Source organism: Leptodactylus fuscus, chromosome 1 (genome assembly GCF_031893055.1).
Source record: "Leptodactylus fuscus isolate aLepFus1 chromosome 1, aLepFus1.hap2, whole genome shotgun sequence".
In the NCBI taxonomy this organism is placed as follows: domain Eukaryota; kingdom Metazoa; phylum Chordata; class Amphibia; order Anura; family Leptodactylidae; genus Leptodactylus; species Leptodactylus fuscus.
The window spans coordinates 49,761,685-49,769,223 of NC_134265.1; the positions used below are offsets into that span (position 1 = coordinate 49,761,685).

The window sequence follows — 7,539 nt, forward strand, 5'->3', positions numbered from 1 at the left end:
ACAGCTGCAAGGCCACATTGACAGGTGACCCTGCAGCTGTACGGGGATGCATAGAGTGGTTTTTTTGCGGGGCCAGCTGTACTTTTTAGTTATACCATTTTGGGGAATATCTATTGCTTAGATCACCTTGTATTGAAAAAAAAAACAGGTGGTTTATGATTATATATATATATATATATATATATATATATATATATATATATATATATATATATACAGTCCTATGAAAAGGTTTGGGCACCCCTATTAATCTTAATCATTTTTAGTTCTAAATATTTTGGTATTTGCAACAGCCATTTCAGTTTGATATATCTAATAACTGATGGACACAGTAATATTTCAGGATTGAAATGAGGTTTATTGTACTAACAGAAAATGTGCAATATGCATTAAACCAAAATTTGACCGGTGCAAAAGTATGGGCACCTCAACAGAAAAGTGACATTAATATTTAGTAGATCCTCCTTTTGCAAAGATAACAGCCTCTAGTCGCTTCCTGTAGCTTTTAATCAGTTCCTGGATGAAGGTATTTTGGACAAACAATTCAAGTTCAGTTAAGTTAGATGGTCGCCGAGCATGGACAGCCCGCTTCAAATCATCCCACAGATGTTCAATGATATTCAGGTCTGGGGACTGGGATGGCCATTCCAGAACATTGTAATTGTTCCTCTGCATGAATGCCTGAGGATTTGGAGTGGTGTTTTGGATCATTGTCTTGCTGAAATATCCATCCCCGGCGTAACTTCAACTTCGTCACTGATTCTTGAACATTATTCTCAAGAATCTGCTGATACTGAGTGGAATCCATGCGACTCTCAACTTTAACAAGATTCCCGATGCCGGCATTGGCCACACAGCCCCAAGGCATGATGGAACCTCCACCAAATTTTACAGTAGGTAGCATGTGTTTTTCTTGGAATGCTGTTTCTTTTTGGACGCCATGCATAACGCCTTTTTTTATAACCAAACAACTCAATTTTTGTTTCCAAAATGAAGCTGCCTTGTCCAAATGTGCTTTTTCATACCTCAGGCAACTCTATTTGTGGCGTACGTGCAGAAACGGCTTCTTTCTCATCACTCTCCCATACAGCTTCTATTTGTGCAAAGTGCGCTGTATAGTTGACCGATGCACAGTGACACCATCTGCAGCAAGATGATGCTGCAGCTCTTTGGAGGTGGTCTGTGGATTGTCCTTGACTGTTCTCACCATTCTTCTTCTCTGCCTTTCTGATATTTTTCTTGGCCTGCCAGTTCTGGGCTTAACAAGAACTGTCCCTGTGGTCTTCCATTTCCTTACTATGTTCCTCACAGTGGAAACTGACAGGTTAAATCTCTGAGACAACTTTTTGTATCCTTCCCCTGAACAACTATGTTGAACAATCTTTGTTTTCAGATCATTTGAGAGCGGGCTGTCCATGTTCGGCGACCATCAAACTTAACTGAACTTGAATTGTTTTGTAGAAAGAAATGGTCCAAAATACCTTCATCCAGGATCCAGGAACTGATTAAAAGCTACAGGAAGCGACTAGAGGCTGTTATCTTTGCAAAAGGAGGATCTACTAAATATTAATGTCACTTTTCTGTTGAGGAGCCCATATTTTTGCACCGGTCAAATTTTGGTTTAATGCATATTGCGCATTTTCTGTTAGTACAATAAACCTCATTTCAATCCTGAAATATTACTGTGTCCATCAGTTATTAGATATATCAAACTGAAATGGCTGTTGCAAACACCAAAATATTTAGAACTAAAAATGATTAAGATTAATAGGGGTGCCCAAACTTTTTCATAGGACTGTATATATATATATATATATATATATATATATATATATATATATTTATTTATTTTTTTTCTAGGGACAGGAGGTGATTTAGAACTTTTATTTATATTTTTAAAGCTTTTTTTTTTTTTTTTTTACTATTTTATCCCCCCCCCCCCCGGGGCTTGAGCCTGCGGTCACTTGATTGCAAGTCCCATAGACGGCAATACAACTGTATTGCCGTCTATGGGACATTCTGTCTATTAGTATTACGGCTGGTCATAGAGACCAGCCGCAATACTAATACAGCAGTGACAGGCCTGGGAGACTCATTAGGCTCCCGGCTCTCACCCGAACAGGTCGGCTCCTGCGATATCGCCGCGCAGGAGCGAGCCTGCAACTTCACAGGTACGGGGCCGGTGGGGACTGGCCCCGGGGGAGAAGGGGCCACCGATACTACCCCGGCATCCGCTGTACTAGAGAGGCGGATGCCGGGGAGGGATAGACGCTGGCACAGGTGCCGGGCCTGAGACATCGCTGCGCTCCACTGTCCTGCATGAAGCCAGCGGCGGGGGGACGGAAGAGCGAAATAGCATCACTCCTCCCGCTGCTGGCTTCATGCAGGGCAGAGGAGCGCAGCGATGTCTCAGGCCCCGGCATCTATCCCTTGCCGGCATCCGTCTCTCTAGTACAGCGGGTGCCAGGCGCCACATTCGGACTATAAGACGCACCCTTCTTTTCCCCCCAAATTAGTGTCTTATAGTCCGAAAAATACGGTAGATTTCAGTTGAACCATGCTGGAGTCGGATTGTGCTGGGGCCATGCTAATCTTCTCTGTATCAGTCCAATTTTTTTTTTAGTATTGTATATGTGCTGCCAAAGCGAGCACATCCCTCCAGGTTCTAGTGTTGTCCAGGTGGAAACAGCAGGTTGAACACTGATCAGCTTTCTGCTCTCTACCTGCAATACAAAGAGGAGCTAGAGAGGACTGTGCAGCTATAACTTTACAGCCGCACAGTTCTCTCTATGATCAGGTAGAGTGTTTTTTGAACTCAGGAAGACTGCATGGGAATAGATATTTCCTAAGGGGAGGGGGAGATGCACGGACCCAATGATGTACAGAATAGTTACATTGCAATGTACTGAGCTGTCTGACTTCAGGACCATGTGGCCATAGAGGATTGTGTTCAGTCTATCTCTGAATATTAAGATCACTGAAAGTATTAGGCACACATTGCTTCAAACTCTATTAAGCTATATATTATGTTCTTTGACTAATATACATTTATGATAAAACAATTATAATGATAGCTATCTCTTCAGAAGTCTATAGTTGCTAGGTAGTGTATCCAGGCATTCTGTGTAACAATCATTCAGCTATTAAGGTGGTCTCACAACACCCTCCATGTGTCCTATCATGGCCTATAAACCTTATATTGTGGGATAGTTGTCACCCGACACCGCTTCGTGCTGGTATCCCGAAAGGTCAATACCTTAGGCTACGCAGAAACTGTTCGGAAATCTCCGATTTCAGGGTGATGGCGAGGGACCTACAGGGTAGGTTTAGGAGACGTGGATACCCTGATGGGGTCTTGAAGAAAGTTACCATCATGCTTTCACGGTGGACCGTACATCATTACTGAATCCCTGGGTATCAAACTATGTAACGGAGAAATGTACACAAACGCGGATTATAGCAACGTATGACCAGGCGGCAGAGAGTGTTAAAAAGATTCTGAGTGACGCCTGGGGCATTTTGAGTACCGATCCGCTTCTTGGAGAGTTGGTTGGGCCGCGTCCTAATATAACATTTAGGAGGGGTCCCAATTTACGAGATAAATTGGTCCATAGCCACTTGAGTCCCATGAGAACGGAGTCTACGTGGCTGGACCAGATTGCCCGGACAACGAGGGGTACATTTGCTTGTGGTTCATGTAGAGCCTGTGAACATATCTTGAGGGGAGGTAAATTTAAGTGCACCAATACTGGCAGGGATTTCTGCATTCGTCAATTCATTAACTGTAAGACCACTGGGGTTGTATATTTGGCTACTTGCTCCTGCGGACTCCAGTATGTGGGGAAAACCACAAGGGAGTTCCGCAGGAGGATAAGGGAACATATCAATGATACCTTAAGTAAAGAGCCTACACCAATTTCAAGACACCTCTGGGAATATCATGAGGGGGATGTCTCTAACCTCAAATTTCAAGGAATTGAAGTGGTCACAAGATCTGTGAGAGGGGGGGACTTTGATCGAAAGGTCCTACAGAGAGAAGCCCGTTGGACCTTCCTCTTGGATACGGTGCAGCCTAGGGGGCTTAATGAAGTGATTTCATACAGTAGCTTCCTTTGAATAGTATGCATTCTGATTCCCTGGTCAGTGATTGGTGCAAGTGTGTTTGTACTCTCCTTTAACATTAATAGTCATCCATTTGTTTTTCATCATGTGCGTACTTACCTATATGGATTAGGCATGCTTGGAATTGGTATTTATTTCTATCTTTTATATACCTACCTATGTATGTATTCATCTGGTTCAGATAGATGTAGTATGCAAACATAATGGTCCCCTTTCTATATTAGTTTTATTCTACCTATATACCTTATTTTGGTGTATTTTATTTGTTTTCTTCCACCATTGGTTCTACTCTGGTAACGGACTGGGTGCTTTTGGTTATCTGTGTGGATTTGTACCTTGTTTGAGGTGGTCCGCGATATTATATCTGGGGTTACTATGACGCTTGTGCATTGTTAGTTTACGCCCCCATATGGGGTGGGTTTTTGTTATACCCTGTTGGGTGTGATTTTGAGTGGCGGCATCGAGCCGGAGCTCAGGGCACCAATAGGAGAGGTGACATAGTATGGTGCGAGTCATCTGATTGGGCACGCCCACTCTGACGTCACCAAGAGGGGTGGGGCTTGTTTGGTATAAGTAACGAGCATTACCAGCCGCCAATGCGGCTATACATCACAGCCGACAAGCGGCTACACGCTATAATTCAATGCTATACAAATATCATTAGCACTATCAATGTGCATAAAAAAGCCTCTGATGAACTGACTTTGGTCGGGGAAACGGACCGTTAGGCTGCATTACTAGTTATATGTATACCATTTGAGTCGTGTGTTTGTGTGTGGAGTAGGTTAAAGCATTGGGGGAAATTTAACCCTATAGATAGTTTGGCTGTGTGTAACTGGTAAATACCAGATGTATGCTTGTGGTCTTCCCTAGCTAGATAAATACTAGCAAACATAAGTACTAGCAAACATTGGAATTAGGGTGGGCTTATTGTTCCTAATCTCTTATTGACAATAGAGGAGATTTTAGTGCCCCCTAGGTTCTGGTACTAGTCCTGCTGTCTCATGCATGGAGGGTGGGAATTGTATTGAAGGGAATTGACTAAAAGACTGAGCTGCATCTGTAGGTTGACACAGTATCTAATACAGCCATTAGAATATTACCCTACTCTACTGTTGTTTCAATATCCCCTTTATATGGACGGTAGTTTATTATGCCGTTCTGAACTTTTAAAATAAATTAATAAAAGTTGAGTTTTAGTGCACTTTAATATATTTTGTTTGTTTCTTCCTTCTATTACCCAATAGTACTGTAGCAAAGGATTCCATTATCCATCCATTAACCATTACTTTTTCCAAAAACAGGTTTAGCAAATTGGGGGGGGGATCCTCTTCTACTAGATGGAATATCATCATGTGACATATATATACCGAATCTTTTATTGAGCTCTACTGTTGATAACATCAAGTCTACTCTGTAACTGGTGTAATGATACTATGAGTTGTATAGATAATTCCTGGCTATAGTCTGCCACCTATAGACTACACATAACTTGTATGAAAAGATTATTTTACGGAAACATATCAACTTCATGTATTTATTTGCCTCATAGCTGCAGGTGAATATAAAGAACTAATAGAAAAATTTCTCAATATTTTTAAACTAATTGTTCTGTCAAATTCAGGGCTGAAACTCCAGTGCAAAACAATACTGAACATCTAATAGGAAAAAAAAATGATAAAGTTATACATTATAAAATTACTAATTAAAAATACAAAAAATATAAAAGATAAATTAAAGAGAATCATAAATATAAAAAAGTGTAAATATGTAAGCACAGACTAAAATATGAAATAATAATAACACTAATAATAATAATTAAATTTTATTGATGTAGCACCAACATATTCCGCAGCAATTTACAGACATAAAGCCACATTACAGTGTAATGTGGCTGTGGGCATGCGCATTCGGCTCTGCCCGTGGCCTAGAAGTTTGACCCCCAGCAGCGGAAGAAGACGCATGAAGAGGCCGTTCCTGAAGAAGATGGAGGCGGTGCTGGAGAGAGTGCTCTCGCAGCATTGGGGACGCCCCCAGTGCTGTTTGAGCGCTGAGGACAGCCCCCAGTGCTGCGAGATAACTCATTTGCATACCAACGAAAACCGGGATTTATACCGTACGGCGGCACGGAGAAGACATCTAAAGGTAGGAGAAGAATAGCCTTTCTTAAGGCTATTCGTACATGTAATTGACAAAAAAAAATTGATTTTAATGGTGGAATCCCTTTAACTGTAAAATGGATGAGATTCTGGGAAAATCCCATCCACACGATGCAGAAAAAAATGCTGTGATTTAAAAACGCTTGTGTTTTTGCAAATCACAGCATGTCAATTATACCTACAGAAACGCCTTAATCGCATCCAAACCTTGCAGAAAAAAATTCAGCATGATAATTTTACCTATAGAAATGCTACATTTTCCACAGGAAAAAATTTCTATGGGGGAGGCAAAAATTAAAAATTAAGTGAAAAACACAAATGTTTTCAGAGTGTTGTTTTTTTCCACTGTTATTTTTCCCTGTGTGTGACTTTAGCCTAAAGCCTTTTTAGGGGAATAATTTCTCCGTACTTTTCAGTACATAACTGACTGATGCCCCATTAGCTGAGCTGATATTATATAGCTATTTCCTGGGTATCCAGAAAGGTGTGCTACATTAACTGTACTACTCACTAATTGTCCTACCTTTACTGTACTGCTCATTAGGTGTGCTACCTTATCCGTACTGCTCACTAGGTGTGCTACCTTATCCGTACTGCTCACTAGGTGTGTTACCTTTACTGTACTGCTTACTAGGTGTGCAACCTTAACCGGACTGCTGACTAGGTATGCTACCTTATCCGTACTACTCACTAGGTGTGCTACCTTTACAGTACTTCTCACTAGGTGTGCTACCTTTACAGTACAGCTCACTAGGTGTACTACCTTTTCTGTACTGCTCACTAGGTGTCTTACCTTTACTATACTGCTCACTAGGTGTCTTACCTTTACTATACTGCTCACTAAGTGTGCTACCTTATCCGTACTGCTCACTAGGTGTGCAACCTTTACAGTACTTCTCACTAGGTGTGCTACCTTTACAGTACTTCTCACTAGGTGTGCTACCTTTACAGTACTTCTTCTCACTAGGTGTGCTACCTTTACTAGACTGCTCACTAGGTGTTTTACCTTTACTAGACTGCTCACAAGGTGTGCTACCTTTACTATACTACCCACTAGGTGTCTTACCTTTACAATGCTGCTCACTAAGTGTGCTACCTTATCTGTACTGCTCACTAGGTGTGCTACATTAATTGTACTGCTCACTAGATGTGCTACCTCTACTGCACTGCTCACTAGATTTGCTACATACAGTCCTATGAAAAAGTTTGGGCACCCCTATTAATCTTAATCATTTTTAGTTCTAAATATTTTGGTGTT

At 41.4% G+C, this 7,539-nt stretch overlaps 1 non-coding gene across 1 annotated transcript; it reads right to left on the bottom strand.

Moving 5' to 3' along the window:
• Positions 1 to 2,530: 2,530 nt before the first annotated feature.
• On the bottom strand, positions 2,531 to 2,637 carry LOC142190929 (U6 spliceosomal RNA). Its single transcript, XR_012714570.1, has one exon. It is a non-coding gene; the product is annotated as a U6 spliceosomal RNA (small nuclear RNA).
• Positions 2,638 to 7,539: the final 4,902 nt, after the last annotated feature.